Raw genomic sequence first — 16343 nt, 5'->3', positions numbered from 1 at the left:
CCATGGACCTACCCGATCTCAGAAAACCTCTGTGGACAGATCCTTGTGGATCAATGGATCCCTGGCCGAAAACCATCGGTTAAGAGAGCTTTTAAGTACTTCAATAGTTCCATCCATATTACGTATTTAAACCATCCAATGGTCGAGTGGGATTCAGCAAAACATTCCATCACATGAATCTACTTTTGACCACTTCAGATTCACAAGTTAAATCTTTAAATCAAGTTATGATGATTAACATTTCCGTGGCAGTACACAAGCGTTACCATATTAACACTATATCATAACAGTTATTTCAAAATGAACGGTTCCATCTTCCTACAAAAAATGCAAGTTTAAAGACATGTTGTTTTAGGGGAAAGGTGGTTAATATTACAGTAAATATTCACTATTGGTCAGTGTTGACACCAGTGTGGATGGTAACAGTGATGATGGCCAGAGGTGACAACTCCTGCTGGAGGCCAGGACCCGCGTGGCTCAGTGTTTGTGTATGGCAGTGCGGCCGTGTACCCAAGGATGCCTAATCCTGTCTATATTCAACGTTAAAACGACCCAGTTTAAGTTTATGGCTGAAATAGTGTTATTTTGGAGTTCTTTGAGAATTTTGATAAAGGAATATATTTGTATATGCTATAGCCACCTTGGGATTGCTGTTATGAAATGGATTAACGTGCATTATAAAGTAAGTGTTACACCACTATACGTACAGTACTGACCTATCAGTAACTGTGTGACATAAACCGAGAGTGTTATTCCGTGCTGACCATTTCAGAAGGTCATCTGTAGAGGTATTGCTCTGCATAGTTATATTTCAAGGTGGCTGGACCTCAATGTATCAGTAAGTGGAACATTCTGTGTTGCATGTGTGTCGTTACTCAGCTGCTGTTTTCTTAAAGTTTTTAGATTTTGTATATGGTGACCGTGACGAAATGTTTACTTCACTATAACAAGTGTTTAATTCGCTATGGACGAAAATTACAAGGCATTCGTTAGACGTCGTAGGAGCGTGTAGACGTGTTCCGATCACGTGTAAGAGGCGTATTCCTGCCCAACCCCAAGTGGGCAGGGCGGTAAAGTTTATTGTAAAATGGTAGAAATTAAACATTAGAAGAACTGATATCATTCCAGGGACGGTAACTTAACTTGACCTAACACTTAGGGTATCGAATGAGTCTTAGATAAGGAGGGAAACAATAAGGCAAGTACGTCTCTTGACTCTGCTACTTGAACTTCAAGTTTTCCGTGTCGACTGAATGGCATAATAACCACTGAGAAAAATGTGAAAATGTATGTTTAATGTGGTAAATACTCCAGATATTCGCAACACATCGTGAGAGGCAGACAAGAGACCCCGATTTCACATAGATAGGTCATCGATATTTTTAGAAATTTGATGGATTGTGTGGTTTTGAAGGTCATTCATTCAGTGTCGTGTTACCTGATCCTATGCATTATATTTGGTGTACAGTGTCAGCCTTGTAGATGTCAGCGACTTTCGTCATGGAATTTCAGTGGGGAAATAAACAATGAAAAAAGTGCGTGAATCCATTGTCCATCATCAAAAATATTTACTGTGGAATTATGGTCATTAAGGACATATTCAACATAAGGTATCAGTAGTCTTGATGTATGTCCCACTTTGTCATGACGATTCTTAACGTAGGCCAACAGGCAAGAAGAAACGTAATAGAGAAAGTAAGCAGCGTTGACGACCATTTCCGGCTCACAAGGTTAAAGTTTCTATGATTTTATTGATATTTAGGTGTTTCAGCTATTTGTAGATTACTTCACTCCATATTTTCCTCTGATCTTTGTAGACCACCTCACTGTCGAGTTGTTTATTACCTTTGAGGGAGAAGAAAGACTAGTGTGTACCATGGGGTCGCGACGAGGGAATGGTTTGGACCATTGTATTTCACTGAACAATATTTATTCTGTAATTGGTATATCAGGGAAATTATGATGTTAATCATCGTAAAGGTTGTTAACACATAACTGAAATAAGAACAGAACTCGTGTATAATTACCTCACGTAGTATCAACATAATGGAAATATACCATCATAGTTGTGTCGTGATATGTCATCTACTTTGTGACATTTAGGGCACATTGGTGGTTCATTTTGTGACATTTGGGGCACATTGGTGGTTCATTTTGTGACATTTGGGGCACATTGGTGGTTCATTTTGTGACATTTGGGGCACATTAGTGGTTCATTTTCATTGATATAACTGGTATGTTTCCACTAGAATGTTCAGTATTAAATCTTGACTGCTATGGAGGTTAGGCTGCGTTCTTAAAGATCCTGTTGATTTTCAACGGTCGAGATACGGGGGCAGTGAGGGGGAAGTCACATTAAACAGCGTTTTTGTACATTATGCGCATCATACGGTTTGATGTCTGGATCAAAGTTTTGCTCTGGGATAGGGAAGGTCAGCTTGGGCGCATGTTTTGCGTTTCATTTATTTCTGACATGTGGAAGGAGTTCGCAACGTCTTTTGTAAGGATTGCTGTCTGGTGTGTTTGTTGTGGAGTGAGGAGTAGGCAATTACGTTGAACTTTACCATGGATGGATGAATGTCGATACTCGAAATGTTCGTGAAATATGATATCATTATCAGGTTTAGTCTATGGTTTGATTAGACTTTCAGAAGTTTACCGTATGATTCAAGTTGCCTGATTGATCTGCAGCGAATTTTATTTTTGTTGGATTTGTTGGAGTTGATCGTTTTGGGAAATATTCCAAAGCCAGTATAACATTGTGTAGGGTAGTGACTGTGGTGATGGTGTTATCAGCGAGATGTCTGACCAGCTGCAGCTTCTGTTCAAACTAACGGGGGTGCATTTGGGGTTCTCAAGCCGCGCATTACCTCAATGAACTGTTGTGGGAGGTGTGAGTGCGTGTGTTCGTCTGTAATGTAGTCCATGTGTAGAATTTGGTGTGGGTGGAGGTTGCTGGGTCAGCTTTGTAAGTCTTGTTTAACCGCTTGTTTGTGGTGTGCCAAGGGGCGTGGGAGGTCAGACTGAAAAATGCCCTTCCAGTGATTTTAAAAGATTTTGGCAATATCTTGGGAGATTTGATGTAGAATGTTATCTTAAAATTGTTGAAATCTGTCTTGATTGTGGCTTGGTTTACGGAGCTTTCACAGAAGTCTTTGAGGATTGTGTTTGACCTTACTCTGCAGTTTTGTGTAGGGTTTGCCTGTGTCTGTTGTCATCTGTAAGGACGATAAGGCTGTGGTTGCTAAATCCCAGGTACTCTGCCTAGCCTTTGTCTGTTTTGGCCAAATCGTCGACAACATCAGAAAGTTATTCGCTGGGTTTTCTCGCAGGGGGGAGGAAGTACTTTGTCGGCTGCGTGTGTGTACGATCGTGTGTTGATGTCCACTGTGTCTGTTGTTGTGACTGGTCGGTTCTCGAAGATGGGGTTGTACGTGCAGTGTGTTAGGGAACTGGTTTCGTCGTAGTCTGCTCTTCTGCTATGGTGTGTGGGAGGTGATGGGATAAGCATAGGGTGTGATGAAGGGGTAAGGACGATTAGAACGTGATGGGACTCACAGTGGTGCCCTAGATGACGTGGAGAGAGAAGAGGTTTCCCCGTGAGTGTTGGGTGACATGATGTGTGGTGAGGAGTTAGTTCATCGTGGAGATCAACTGGAAAATGAGTGTTAATGAAAACTGTTGGTAGTCTTATAAAGGGGTGTCAGTGTTGGGTTTAGCTTGTCACCGGTGGAGTATGGTAGAGCCATGTAGTGTGTGTAGTTTGACAAGATAGTGTTAAAAAGAGTACCTGGAGGAAGGAAGATGTACCTCCGGTGTTTCATAGTTCACAATAAAGGCGACTGCCTTGTACTGGTAACTGATCGGTTATATAACCACTGGACCGCTGTGTCGAGACTGGTGACCATTAGTGTTGGAAGTACTGATGAACAAGACAGCGTCGGCAGTTCTCGTTGTGAAGCACTTCGAACAGCATAGATTTAATATATATATATATATATATATATATATATATATATATATATATATATATATATATATATATATATATATATATATCCCTGGGGATAGGGGTGAAAGAATACTTCCCTCGCATTCCTCGCGTGTCGTAGAAGGCGTCTAGAGGGGACGGGAGCGGGGGGCCAGAAATCCTCCCCTCCTTGTATTTTTTAACTTTCTAAAATGGGAAACAGAAGAAGGAGTCACGCAGGGAGTGTTCATCCTCCTCGAAGGCTCAGACTGGGGTGTCTAAATGTGTGTGGATGTAGCCAAGATGTAAAAAAAGGAGAGATAGGTAGTATGTTTGAGGAAAGGAACCTGGATGTTTTGGCTCTTGAGTGAAACGAAGCTCAAGGGTAAAGGGGAAGAGTGGTTTGGGAATGTCTTGGGAGTAAAGTCAGGGGTTAGTGAGAGGACAAGAGCAAGGGAAGGAGTAGCAGTACTCCTGAAACAGGAGTTGTGGGAGTATGTGATAGAATGTAAGAAAGTAAATTCTCGATTAATATGGGTAAAACTGAAAGTGGATGGAGAGAGATGGGTGATTATTGGTGCATATGCACCTGGGCATGAGAAGAAAGATCATGAGAGACAAGTGTTTTAGGAGCAGCTGAATGAGTGTGTTAGTGGTTTTGATGCACAAGACCGGGTTATAGCGATGGGTGATTTGAATGCAAAGGTGAGTAATGTGGCAGTTGAGGGAATAATTGGTATACATGGGGTGTTCAGTGTTGTAAATGGAAATGGTGAAGAGCTTGTAAATTTATGTGCTGAAAAAGGACTGGTGATTGGGAATACCTGGTTTGAAAAGCGAGATATACATAAGTATACGTATGTAAGTAGGAGAGATGGCCAGAGAGCGTTCTTGGATTACGTGTTAATTGACAGGTGCGCGAAAGAGAGACTTTTGGATGTTAATGTGCTTAGAGGTGCAACTGGAGGGATGTCTGATCATTATCTTGTGGAGGCTAAGGTGAAGATTTGTATGGGTTTTCAGAAAAGAAGAGTGAATGTTGGGGTGAAGAGGGTGATGAGAGTAAGTGAGCTTGGGAAGGAGACTTGTGTGAGGAAGTGCCAGGAGAGACTGAGTACAGAATGGAAAAAGGTGAGAACAATGGAAGTAAGGGGAGTGGGGGAGGAATGGGATGTATTTAGGGAATCAGTGATGGATTGCGCAAAAGATGCTTGTGGCATGAGAAGAGTGGGAGGTGGGTTGATTAGAAAGGGTAGTGAGTGGTGGGATGAGGAGGTAAGATTATTAGTGAAAGAGAAGAGAGAGTCATTTGAACGATTTTTGCAGGGAAAAAATGAAATTGAGTGGGAGATGTGTAAAAGAAAGAGACAGGAGGTCAAGCGAAAGGTGCAAGAGGTGAAAAAGAGGGCAAATGAGAGTTGGGGTGAGAGAGTATCATTAAATTTTAGGGAAAATAAAAAGATGTTCTGGAAGGAGGTAAATAAAGTGCGTAAGACAAAGGAGCAAATGGGAACTTCAGTGAAGGGCGCAAATGGGGAGGTGATAACAAGTAGTGGTGATGTGAGAAGGAGATGGAGTGAGTATTTTGAAGGTTTGTTGAATGTGTTTGATGATAGAGTGGCAGATATAGGGTGTTTTGGTCGAGGTGGTGTGCAAAGTGAGAGGGTTAGGGAAAATGATTTGGTAAACAGAGAAGAGGTAGTAAAAGCTTTACGGAAGATGAAAGCCGGCAAGGCAGCAGGTTTGGATGGTATTGCAGTGGAATTTATTAAAAAAGGGGGTGACTGTATTGTTGACTGGTTGGTAAGGTTATTTAATGTATGTATGACTCATGGTGAGGTGCCTGAGGATTGGCGGAATGCGTGCATAGTGCCATTGTACAAAGGCAAAGGGGATAAGAGTGAGTGCTCAAATTACAGAGGTATAAGTTTGTTGAGTATTCCTGGTAAATTATATGGGAGGGTATTGATTGAGAGGGTGAAGGCATGTACAGAGCATCAGATTGGGGAAAAGCAGTGTGGTTTCAGAAGTGGTAGAGGATGTGTGGATCAGGTGTTTGCTTTGAAGAATGTATGTGAGAAATACTTAGAAAAGCAAATGGATTTGTATGTAGCATTTATGGATCTGGAGAAGGCATATGATAGAGTTGATAGAGATGCTCTGTGGAAGGTATTAAGAATATATGGTGTGGGAGGCAAGTTGTTAGAAGCAGTAAAAAGTTTTTATCGAGGATGTAAGGTATGTGTACGTGTTGGAAGAGAGGAAAGCGATTGGTTCTCAGTGAATGTAAGTTTGCAGCAGGGGTGTGTGATGTCTCCATGGTTGTTTAATTTGTTTATGGATGGGGTTGTTAGGGAGGTGAATGCAAGAGTTTTGGAAAGAGGGGCAAGTATGAAGTCTGTTGTGGATGAGAGAGCTTGGGAAGTGAGTCAGTTGTTCGCTGATGATACAACGCTCGTTGCTGATTCATGTGAGAAACTGCAGAAGCTGGTGACTGAGTTTGGTAAAGTGTGTGAAAGAAGAAAGTTAAGAGTAAATGTGAATAAGAGCAAGGTTAATTATTAGGTACAGTAGGGTTGAGGGTTAAGTCAATTGGGAGGTAAGTTTGAATGGAGAAAAACTGGAGGAAGTAAAGTGTTTTAGATATCTGGGAGTGGATCTGGCAGCGGATGGAACCATGGAAGCGGAAGTGGATCACAGGATGGGGGAGGGGGCGAAAATTCTGGGAGCCTTGAAGAATGTGTGGAAGTCGAGAACATTATCTCGGAAAGCAAAAATGGGTATGTTTGAAGGAATAGTGGTTCCAACAATGTTGTATGGTTGCGAGGCGTGGGCTATGGATAGAGTTGTGCGCAGGAGGGTGGATGTGCTGGAAATGAGATGTTTGAGGACAGTGTGTGGTGTGAGGTGGTTTGATCGAGTGAGTAACGTAAGGGTAAGAGAGATGTGTGGAAATAAAAAGAGTGTGGTTGAGAGAGCAGAAGAGGGTGTTTTGAAATGGTTTGGGCACATGGAGAGAATGAGTGAGGAAAGATTGACCAAGAGGATATATGTGTCGGAGGTGGAGGGAACGAGGAGAAGAGAGAGACCAAATTGGAGGTGGAAAGATGGAGTGAAAAAGATTTTGTGTGATCGGGGCCTGAATATGCAGGAGGGTGAAAGGAGGGCAAGGAATAGAGTGAATTGGATTGATGTGGTATACCGGGGTTGACGTGCTGTCAGTGGATTGAATCAAGGCATGTGAAGCGTCTGGGGTAAACCATGGAAAGCTGTGTAGGTATGTATATTTGCGTGTGTGGACGTATGTATATGCATGTGTATGGGGGTGGGTTGGGCCATTTCTTTCGTCTGTTTCCTTGCGCTACCTCGCAGACGCGGGAGAGAGCGACAAAGCAAAAAAAAAAAAAAATAAAAAAATAAAAAGATATGTATATATATATATATATATATATATATATATATATATATATATATATATATATATATATATATATATTATCCCTGGGGATAGGGGATTAAGAATACTTCCCACGTATTCCCTGCGTTTCGTAAAAGGCGACTAAAAGGGGAGGGAGCGGGGGGCTGGAAATCCTCGCCTCTCGTTTTTTTTTTTTTTTAATTTTCCATAAGAAGGAACAGAGGGGGCCAGGTGAGGATATTCCAAAAAAGGCCCAGTCCTGTTCTTAACGCTACTTCGCTAACGCGGGAAATGGCGAATAGTTAAAAGAAAGATATATATATATATATATATATATATATATATATATATATATATATATATATATATATATATATATATATATATATATATATATGAGAGAGGCATTTGGACGATTTTTGCAGGGAAAAAATGAAATTGAGTGGGAGACGTATAAAAGAAAGAGACAGGAGGTCAAGAGAAAGGTGCAAGAGGTGAAAAAAAGGGCAAATGAGAGTTGGGTTGAGAGAGTATCATTACATTTTAGGGAGAATAAAAAGATGTTCTGGAAGGAGGTAAATAAAGTGCGTAAGACAAGGGAGCAAATGGGAACTTCAGTGAAGGGCGCAAATGGGGAGGTGAGAACAAGTAGTGGTGATGTGAGAAGGAGATGGAGTGAGTATTTTGAAGGTTTGTTGAATGTGTTTGATGATAGAGTGGCAGATATAGGGTGTTTTGGTGGAGGTGGTGTGCAAAGTGCGAGGGTTAGGGAAAATGATTTGGTAAACAGAGAAGAGGTAGTAAAAGCTTTGCGGAAGATGAAAGCCGGCAAGGCAGCAGGTTTGGATGGTATTGCAGTGGAATTTATTAAAAAAGGGGGTGACTGTATTGTTGACTGGTTGGTAAGGTTATTTAATGTATGTATGACTCATGGTGAGGTGCCTGAGGATTGGCGGAATGCGTGCATAGTGCCATTGTACAAAGGCAAAGGGGATAAGAGTGAGTGCTCAAATTACAGAGGTATAAGTTTGTTGAGTATTCCTGGCAAATTATATGGGAGGGTATTGATTGAGAGGGTGAAGGCATGTACAGAGCATCAGATTGGGGAAGAGCAGTGTGGTTTCAGAAGTGGTAGAGGATGTGTGGATCAGGTGTTTGCTTTGAAGAATGTATGTGAGAAATACTTAGAAAAGCAAATGGATTTGTATGTAGCATTTATGGATCTGGAGAAGGCATATGATAGAGTTGATAGAGATGCTCTGTGGAAGGTATTAAGAATATATGGTGTGGGAGGCAAGTTGTTAGACGCAGTGAAAAGTTTTTATCGAGGATGTAAGGCATGTGTACGTGTAGGAAGAGAGGAAAGTGATTGGTTCTCAGTGAATGTAGGTTTGCGGCAGGGGTGTGTGATGTCTCCATGGTTGTTTAATTTGTTTGTGGATGGGGTTGTTAGGGAGGTGAATGCAAGAGTTTTGGAAAGAGGGGCAAGTATGAAGTCTGTTGTGGATGAGAGAGCTTGGGAAGTGAGTCAGTTGTTGTTCGCTGATGATGCAGCGCTGGTGGCTGATTCATGTGAGAAACTGCAGAAGCTGGTGACTGAGTTATTTAAAGTGTGTGAAAGAAGAAAGTTAAGAGTAAATGTGAATAAGAGCAAGGTTATTAGGTACAGTAGGGTTGAGGGTCAAGTCAATTGGGAGGTGAGTTTGAATGGAGAAAAACTGGAGGAAGTGAAGTGTTTTAGATATCTGGGAGTGGATCTGGCAGCGGATGGAAACATGGAAGCGGAAGTGGATCATAGGGTGGGGGAGGGGGCGAAAATTCTGGGAGTCTGAAGAATGTGTGGAAGTCGAGAACATTATCTCGGAAAGCAAAAATGGGTATGTTTGAAGGAATAGTGGTTCCAACAATGTTGTATGGTTGCGAGGCGTGGATTATGGATCGAGTTGTGCGCAGGAGGATGGATGTGCTGGAAATGAGATGTTTGAGGACAATGTGTGGTGTGAGGTGGTTTGATCGAGTAAGTAACGTAAGGGTAAGAGAGATGTGTGGAAATAAAAAGAGCGTGGTTGAGAGAGCAGAAGAGGGTGTTTTGAAATGGTTTGGTCACATGGAGAGAATGAGTGAGGAAAGATTGACCAAGAGCATATATGTGTCGGAGGTGGAGGGAACGAGGAGAAGAGGGAGACCAAATTGGAGGTGGAAAGATGGAGTGAAAAAGATTTTGTGTGATCGGGGCCTGAACATGCAGGAGGGTGAAAGGAGGGCAAGGAATAGAGTGAATTGGAGCGATGTGGTATACCGGGGTTGACGTGCTATCAGTGGATTGAATCAAGGCATGTGAAGCGTCTGGGGTAAACCATGGGAAGCTGTGTAGGTATGTATATTTGCGTGTGTGGAAGTATGTATATACATGTGTATGGGGGTGGGTTGGGCCATTTCTTTCGTCTGTTTCCTTGCGCTGCCTCGCAAACGCGGGAGACAGCGACAAAGCAAAACAAAAAAAAGAAAAAAAAAAAAAAAAAAATATATATATATATATATATATATATATATATATATATATATATATATATATATATATATATATATATTATCCCTGGGGATAGGGGATTAAGAATACTTCCCACGTATTCCCTGCGTTTCGTAAAAGGCGACTAAAAGGGGAGGGAGCGGGGGGCTGGAAATCCTCGCCTCTCGTTTTTTTTTTTTTTAATTTTCCATAAGAAGGAACAGAGGGGGCCAGGTGAGGATATTCCAAAAAAGGCCCAGTCCTGTTCTTAACGCTACTTCGCTAACGCGGGAAATGGCGAATAGTTAAAAGAAAGATATATATATATATATATATATATATATATATATATATATATATATATATATATATATATATATATATATATATATATATGAGAGAGGCATTTGGACGATTTTTGCAGGGAAAAAATGAAATTGAGTGGGAGACGTATAAAAGAAAGAGACAGGAGGTCGAAGAGAAAGGTGCAAGAGGTGAAAAAAAGGGCAAATGAGAGTTGGGTTGAGAGAGTATCATTACATTTTAGGGAGAATAAAAAGATGTTCTGGAAGGAGGTAAATAAAGTGCGTAAGACAAGGGAGCAAATGGGAACTTCAGTGAAGGGCGCAAATGGGGAGGTGAGAACAAGTAGTGGTGATGTGAGAAGGAGATGGAGTGAGTATTTTGAAGGTTTGTTGAATGTGTTTGATGATAGAGTGGCAGATATAGGGTGTTTTGGTGGAGGTGGTGTGCAAAGTGCGAGGGTTAGGGAAAATGATTTGGTAAACAGAGAAGAGGTAGTAAAAGCTTTGCGGAAGATGAAAGCCGGCAAGGCAGCAGGTTTGGATGGTATTGCAGTGGAATTTATTAAAAAAGGGGGTGACTGTATTGTTGACTGGTTGGTAAGGTTATTTAATGTATGTATGACTCATGGTGAGGTGCCTGAGGATTGGCGGAATGCGTGCATAGTGCCATTGTACAAAGGCAAAGGGGATAAGAGTGAGTGCTCAAATTACAGAGGTATAAGTTTGTTGAGTATTCCTGGCAAATTATATGGGAGGGTATTGATTGAGAGGGTGAAGGCATGTACAGAGCATCAGATTGGGGAAGAGCAGTGTGGTTTCAGAAGTGGTAGAGGATGTGTGGATCAGGTGTTTGCTTTGAAGAATGTATGTGAGAAATACTTAGAAAAGCAAATGGATTTGTATGTAGCATTTATGGATCTGGAGAAGGCATATGATAGAGTTGATAGAGATGCTCTGTGGAAGGTATTAAGAATATATGGTGTGGGAGGCAAGTTGTTAGACGCAGTGAAAAGTTTTTATCGAGGATGTAAGGCATGTGTACGTGTAGGAAGAGAGGAAAGTGATTGGTTCTCAGTGAATGTAGGTTTGCGGCAGGGGTGTGTGATGTCTCCATGGTTGTTTAATTTGTTTGTGGATGGGGTTGTTAGGGAGGTGAATGCAAGAGTTTTGGAAAGAGGGGCAAGTATGAAGTCTGTTGTGGATGAGAGAGCTTGGGAAGTGAGTCAGTTGTTGTTCGCTGATGATGCAGCGCTGGTGGCTGATTCATGTGAGAAACTGCAGAAGCTGGTGACTGAGTTATTTAAAGTGTGTGAAAGAAGAAAGTTAAGAGTAAATGTGAATAAGAGCAAGGTTATTAGGTACAGTAGGGTTGAGGGTCAAGTCAATTGGGAGGTGAGTTTGAATGGAGAAAAACTGGAGGAAGTGAAGTGTTTTAGATATCTGGGAGTGGATCTGGCAGCGGATGGAAACATGGAAGCGGAAGTGGATCATAGGGTGGGGGAGGGGGCGAAAATTCTGGGAGTCTGAAGAATGTGTGGAAGTCGAGAACATTATCTCGGAAAGCAAAAATGGGTATGTTTGAAGGAATAGTGGTTCCAACAATGTTGTATGGTTGCGAGGCGTGGATTATGGATCGAGTTGTGCGCAGGAGGATGGATGTGCTGGAAATGAGATGTTTGAGGACAATGTGTGGTGTGAGGTGGTTTGATCGAGTAAGTAACGTAAGGGTAAGAGAGATGTGTGGAAATAAAAAGAGCGTGGTTGAGAGAGCAGAAGAGGGTGTTTTGAAATGGTTTGGTCACATGGAGAGAATGAGTGAGGAAAGATTGACCAAGAGCATATATGTGTCGGAGGTGGAGGGAACGAGGAGAAGAGGGAGACCAAATTGGAGGTGGAAAGATGGAGTGAAAAAGATTTTGTGTGATCGGGGCCTGAACATGCAGGAGGGTGAAAGGAGGGCAAGGAATAGAGTGAATTGGAGCGATGTGGTATACCGGGGTTGACGTGCTATCAGTGGATTGAATCAAGGCATGTGAAGCGTCTGGGGTAAACCATGGGAAGCTGTGTAGGTATGTATATTTGCGTGTGTGGAAGTATGTTATATACATGTGTATGGGGGTGGGTTGGGCCATTTCTTTCGTCTGTTTCCTTGCGCTGCCTCGCAAACGCGGGAGACAGCGACAAAGCAAAACAAAAAAAAGAAAAAAAAAAAAAAAAATATATATATATATATATATATATATATATATATATATATATATATATATATATATATATATATATATATATATATATATGGGGATAGGGGAGAAAGAATACTTCCCACGCATTCCACGCATGTCGTAGAAGGCGACTAAAGGGGGGGAAACAGAAGGAGTCATGCGGGGAGTGCTCATCCTCCTCGAAGGCTCTGATTGGGATGTCTAAATGTGTGTGGATGTAACCAAGATGAGAAAAAAAGGGGAGATAGGTAATATGTTTGAGGAGAGGAAAATGGATGTTTTGGCTCTGAGTGAAACGAAGCTCAAGGGTAGAGGGGAATGTCTTGGGAGTAAAGTCAGGGGTTGGTGAGAGGATAAGAGCAAAGGAAGGAGTATCACTACTCCTGAAGCAGAAGTTGTGGGAGTATGTGATAGAGTATAAGAAAGTACACTCTAGGTTGATATGGGTAAAACTTAAAGTGGATGGAGAGAGATGGGTGATTACTGGCGCCTATGCACCTGGTCATGAGAAGAAAGATCATGAGAGGCAAGTGTTTTGGGAGCAGCTGAATGAGTGTGTTAGCAGCTTTGATGCACGAGACCGGGTTATAGTGATGGGTGATTTGAATGCAAAGGTGAGTAATGTGGCAGATAAGGGTATGATTGGTGTTCATGGGGTGCTCAGTGTTGTAAATGGAAATGGTGAAGAGGTTGTGCATTTGTGTGCTGAAAGAGGACTGGTGATTGGGAATACCTGGTTTGAAATGAGATATACATAAGTATATGTATGTAAGTAGGAGAGATGGCCGGAGAGCGTTATTGGATTACGTGTTAATTGATAAAAGAAAGAGAAAGGAGGTCAAGAGAAAGGAGGTCAAGAGAAAGGTGCAGGAGGTGAAAAAGAGGGCAAATGAGAGTTGGGGTGAGAGAGTATCGTTAAATTTTAGGGAGAATAAGATGTTTTGGAAGGAGGTAAATAGATTGCGTAAAACAAGAGAACAAATGGGCTCATCGGTGAAGGGGGGCAAATGGGGAGGTAATAACATGTAGTGTGAAGTGAGACGGATATGGAGTGAGTATTTTGAAGGTTTGTTGAATGTAATTGATGATAGAGTGGCAGATATAGGATGTTTTGGTCGAGGTGATGTACGTAGTGAGAGGGGCAGGGAGAATGGTTTGGTAAACAGAGAAGAAGTAAGGAAAGCTTTGCGGAAAATGAAAGCCTTCAAGTCGGCGGGTTTGGATAGTATTGCAGTGGAATTTATTACAAAAAGGAGTGATTGTTGTTGACTGGTTGGTGAGGATATTCAGTGTATGTATGGTTCATGTTGAAGTGCCTGAGGATTGGAGGAATGCTTGCATAGTGCCATTGTACAGAGGCAAAGGGGTTAAACGTGAGTGTTCAAATTACAGAGATATAAGTCTGTTGAGTATTCCTGGGAGACTATCTGTTGAGTATTCCTGGGAGACTATATGGGAGGGTATTGATTGAGAGGGTGAAGCATGTACAGAGCATCAGATTGGAGAAGAGGAGTGTGGTTTCAGAATCGGTAGAGGATGTGTGGATCAAGAGTTTGCTTTGAAGAATGTATGTGAGAAATACTTAGAAAAACAGATGGATTTGTATGTAGAATCAATGTATCTGCAAAAGGAATATGATAAGAGTTGATAGCGATGTTCTGTGGAAGGTATTAAGAGTATATGGTGTGGGAGGTAAGTTGCTAGAGGCAGTGAAAAGTTTTTATCGAGGATGTAAGGCATGTGAACGAGTAGGAAGAGAGAAAAGTGATTGGTTCCCAGTGAATGTCGGTTTGCGGCAGGGGTGCGTGATGTATATATGGTTGTTTAATTTATTTATGGATGGGGTTGTTAGGGAGGTGAATGCAAGAGTTATGAAGAGAGAGAGGGGCAAGTATGCAGTCTGCTGCCGATGTGAGGGCTTAGGAAGTGAGTCAGTTGTTGTTTGCTGATGATGCAGTCCTTGTGGCTGGTTCTGATGAGAAACTGCAGAAGCTGGTGACTGAGTTTGGTAAAGTGTGTGAAAGAAGAAAGTTGAGAGTAAATGTTAATAAGAGCAAGGTTATTAGGTTCAGTAGGGTTGAGGATCAAGTCAATTGGGAGGTAGGTTTAAATGGAGAAAAAGTGGAGGAAGTGAAGTGTTTTAAATATCTGGGAGTGGATATGGTAGCGGATGGGACCATGGAAGCGGAAGTGAGTCACAGGGTGGGTGACGGGGCGAACGTTCTGGGAGCGTTAGAACCACTATACCTTCAAACATACCCATTTTTGCTCTCCTAGATAACGGTCTCGCCTTCCACACATTCTTCAACGCTCCCAGTACCTTCTCCCCTTCCCCTACTTGCATGCCTTCATCCCTCCTGGGCGGCATCCCGCCCCACAGGAAGCAGCATCGCCACCCCCTTCGCCAGCGAGATAGCGCCAGGAATCAGAAGAAAAAAGGCTAAATCCGCTCACACTCATTCTCTAGTTGACATGTGTAATGCACCGAAACCACAGCTTCCTATCCACATCCAGGCCCCCACAGATCTTTCCATGGTTTACCCCGTAGCTTCACATGCACTGGTTCAGTCCACTGACCGCACGTCTACCCAGGTATACCACATCGCTCCACTTTGCTCTATTTGGTGGACGCCTTTTACCCTCCTGTGTGTTCAGGCCCCGATCGCTCAAAATCTTTTTCACTCCATCCTTCCACCTCCAATTTGGTCTCCCGCTTCTCCTTGTTCTTCTTTGTCAACCTTTCCTCACGCATTCTCTCCATATGTCCGAGCCACTTCAACACACCCTCTTCTGCTCTCTCATCCACACTCTTTTTATAACCACACATCTCTCTTACCCTCTGATTACTTACTCGATCAAACCACCTCACAGCACATATTGTCCTCAAACATTTCATTTCCAACACGTCCACCCTCCTCTATACAACCCTATCTATAGCCCATGCCTCGCGCTTATGTAGTATTGTTGGAACTGCTATTCCTTCTAACATACCAATTATCCTCTCCAAGATAACGTTCTCTCTTTCCATACATTCTTCATCGCTCCCAGAACCTTAACCCCCTACTCCACCGTACGACTCACTTCTGCTTCCATAGTTTCATTTGCTGCGAAGTCCACTCCCAGATATCCAAAACACTTCACTTCCTCCAATTTTTCTCCACTCAAACTTGCATCCCAACTAACCTGTTCCATTTACGCTCAACATTCTCCTTTCACACACTTTTCACTAACTTCTGCAGTGTCTCACTCGAATCAGTTACCAGTGCTGTATCATCGACGAACAACGGTTGACTCACTTCCAAGGCCCTTTCATCCGCAACAGACTGCATACTCGCCCCTCTTTCCAAAACTCAACTATTTACTTCCCTAACCACCTCATCCATAAACAAGTTAAACAGCCATGGAGACATCACGCACCCCTGCCGCAGACCAACCTTCACTGGGAACCTGTGCTTCTAGCAGCTTACCTTCCACGACATAAATTCTGAAGGCCTTCCACAAAGCATCTCCATCAAGCCTGTCATATGTTCACTTCTCCAGATCCATAAATGCCACATACAGATCCATCAGTTTTTCTAAATCCATTTGTTTTTCAGAGTATTTCTCATACATTCTTCAAAGTAAACGCCTGATCCACACATCCCTACCACTTCTAAAACCTGAAACCACACTCATCCTCCCAGTCTGGTGCTCTGTACATGCCTTCACTCTTTCAATCAATACCCACCCATACAATTTTCAGGTGTACTCAACACACTTATCCCTCTGTAGTTTGAACACTCACCTTTATCCCCTTTGCCTTTGTACAGTGGCACTATACATGCATTCCACCAATCCTCGGGCACTTCATGATCCTTACATACATTGAGTATCCTTACCAGCCAATCAACAGCAGTCACCCCCCTTTCTTAATGAATTC

General features: G+C 42.3%; 1 long non-coding RNA gene across 1 annotated transcript in view; it reads left to right on the top strand.

The window, feature by feature from the left end:
• The first annotated feature begins 504 nt into the window (after nucleotides 1–504).
• LOC139749682 (uncharacterized) overlaps nucleotides 505–16343 on the top strand; it is a 92575-nt gene continuing 76736 nt past the window's right edge. The window contains exon 1 of the long non-coding RNA XR_011713012.1: nucleotides 505–682. This is a non-coding gene — a long non-coding RNA (uncharacterized lncRNA). The remainder of the gene's footprint in view (nucleotides 683–16343) is intronic.

Source organism: Panulirus ornatus, chromosome 8 (genome assembly GCF_036320965.1).
Source record: "Panulirus ornatus isolate Po-2019 chromosome 8, ASM3632096v1, whole genome shotgun sequence".
In the NCBI taxonomy this organism is placed as follows: domain Eukaryota; kingdom Metazoa; phylum Arthropoda; class Malacostraca; order Decapoda; family Palinuridae; genus Panulirus; species Panulirus ornatus.
Note: the sequence above shows the minus strand (reverse complement) of the source record. Positions and strands in the feature narration are given on the sequence as shown.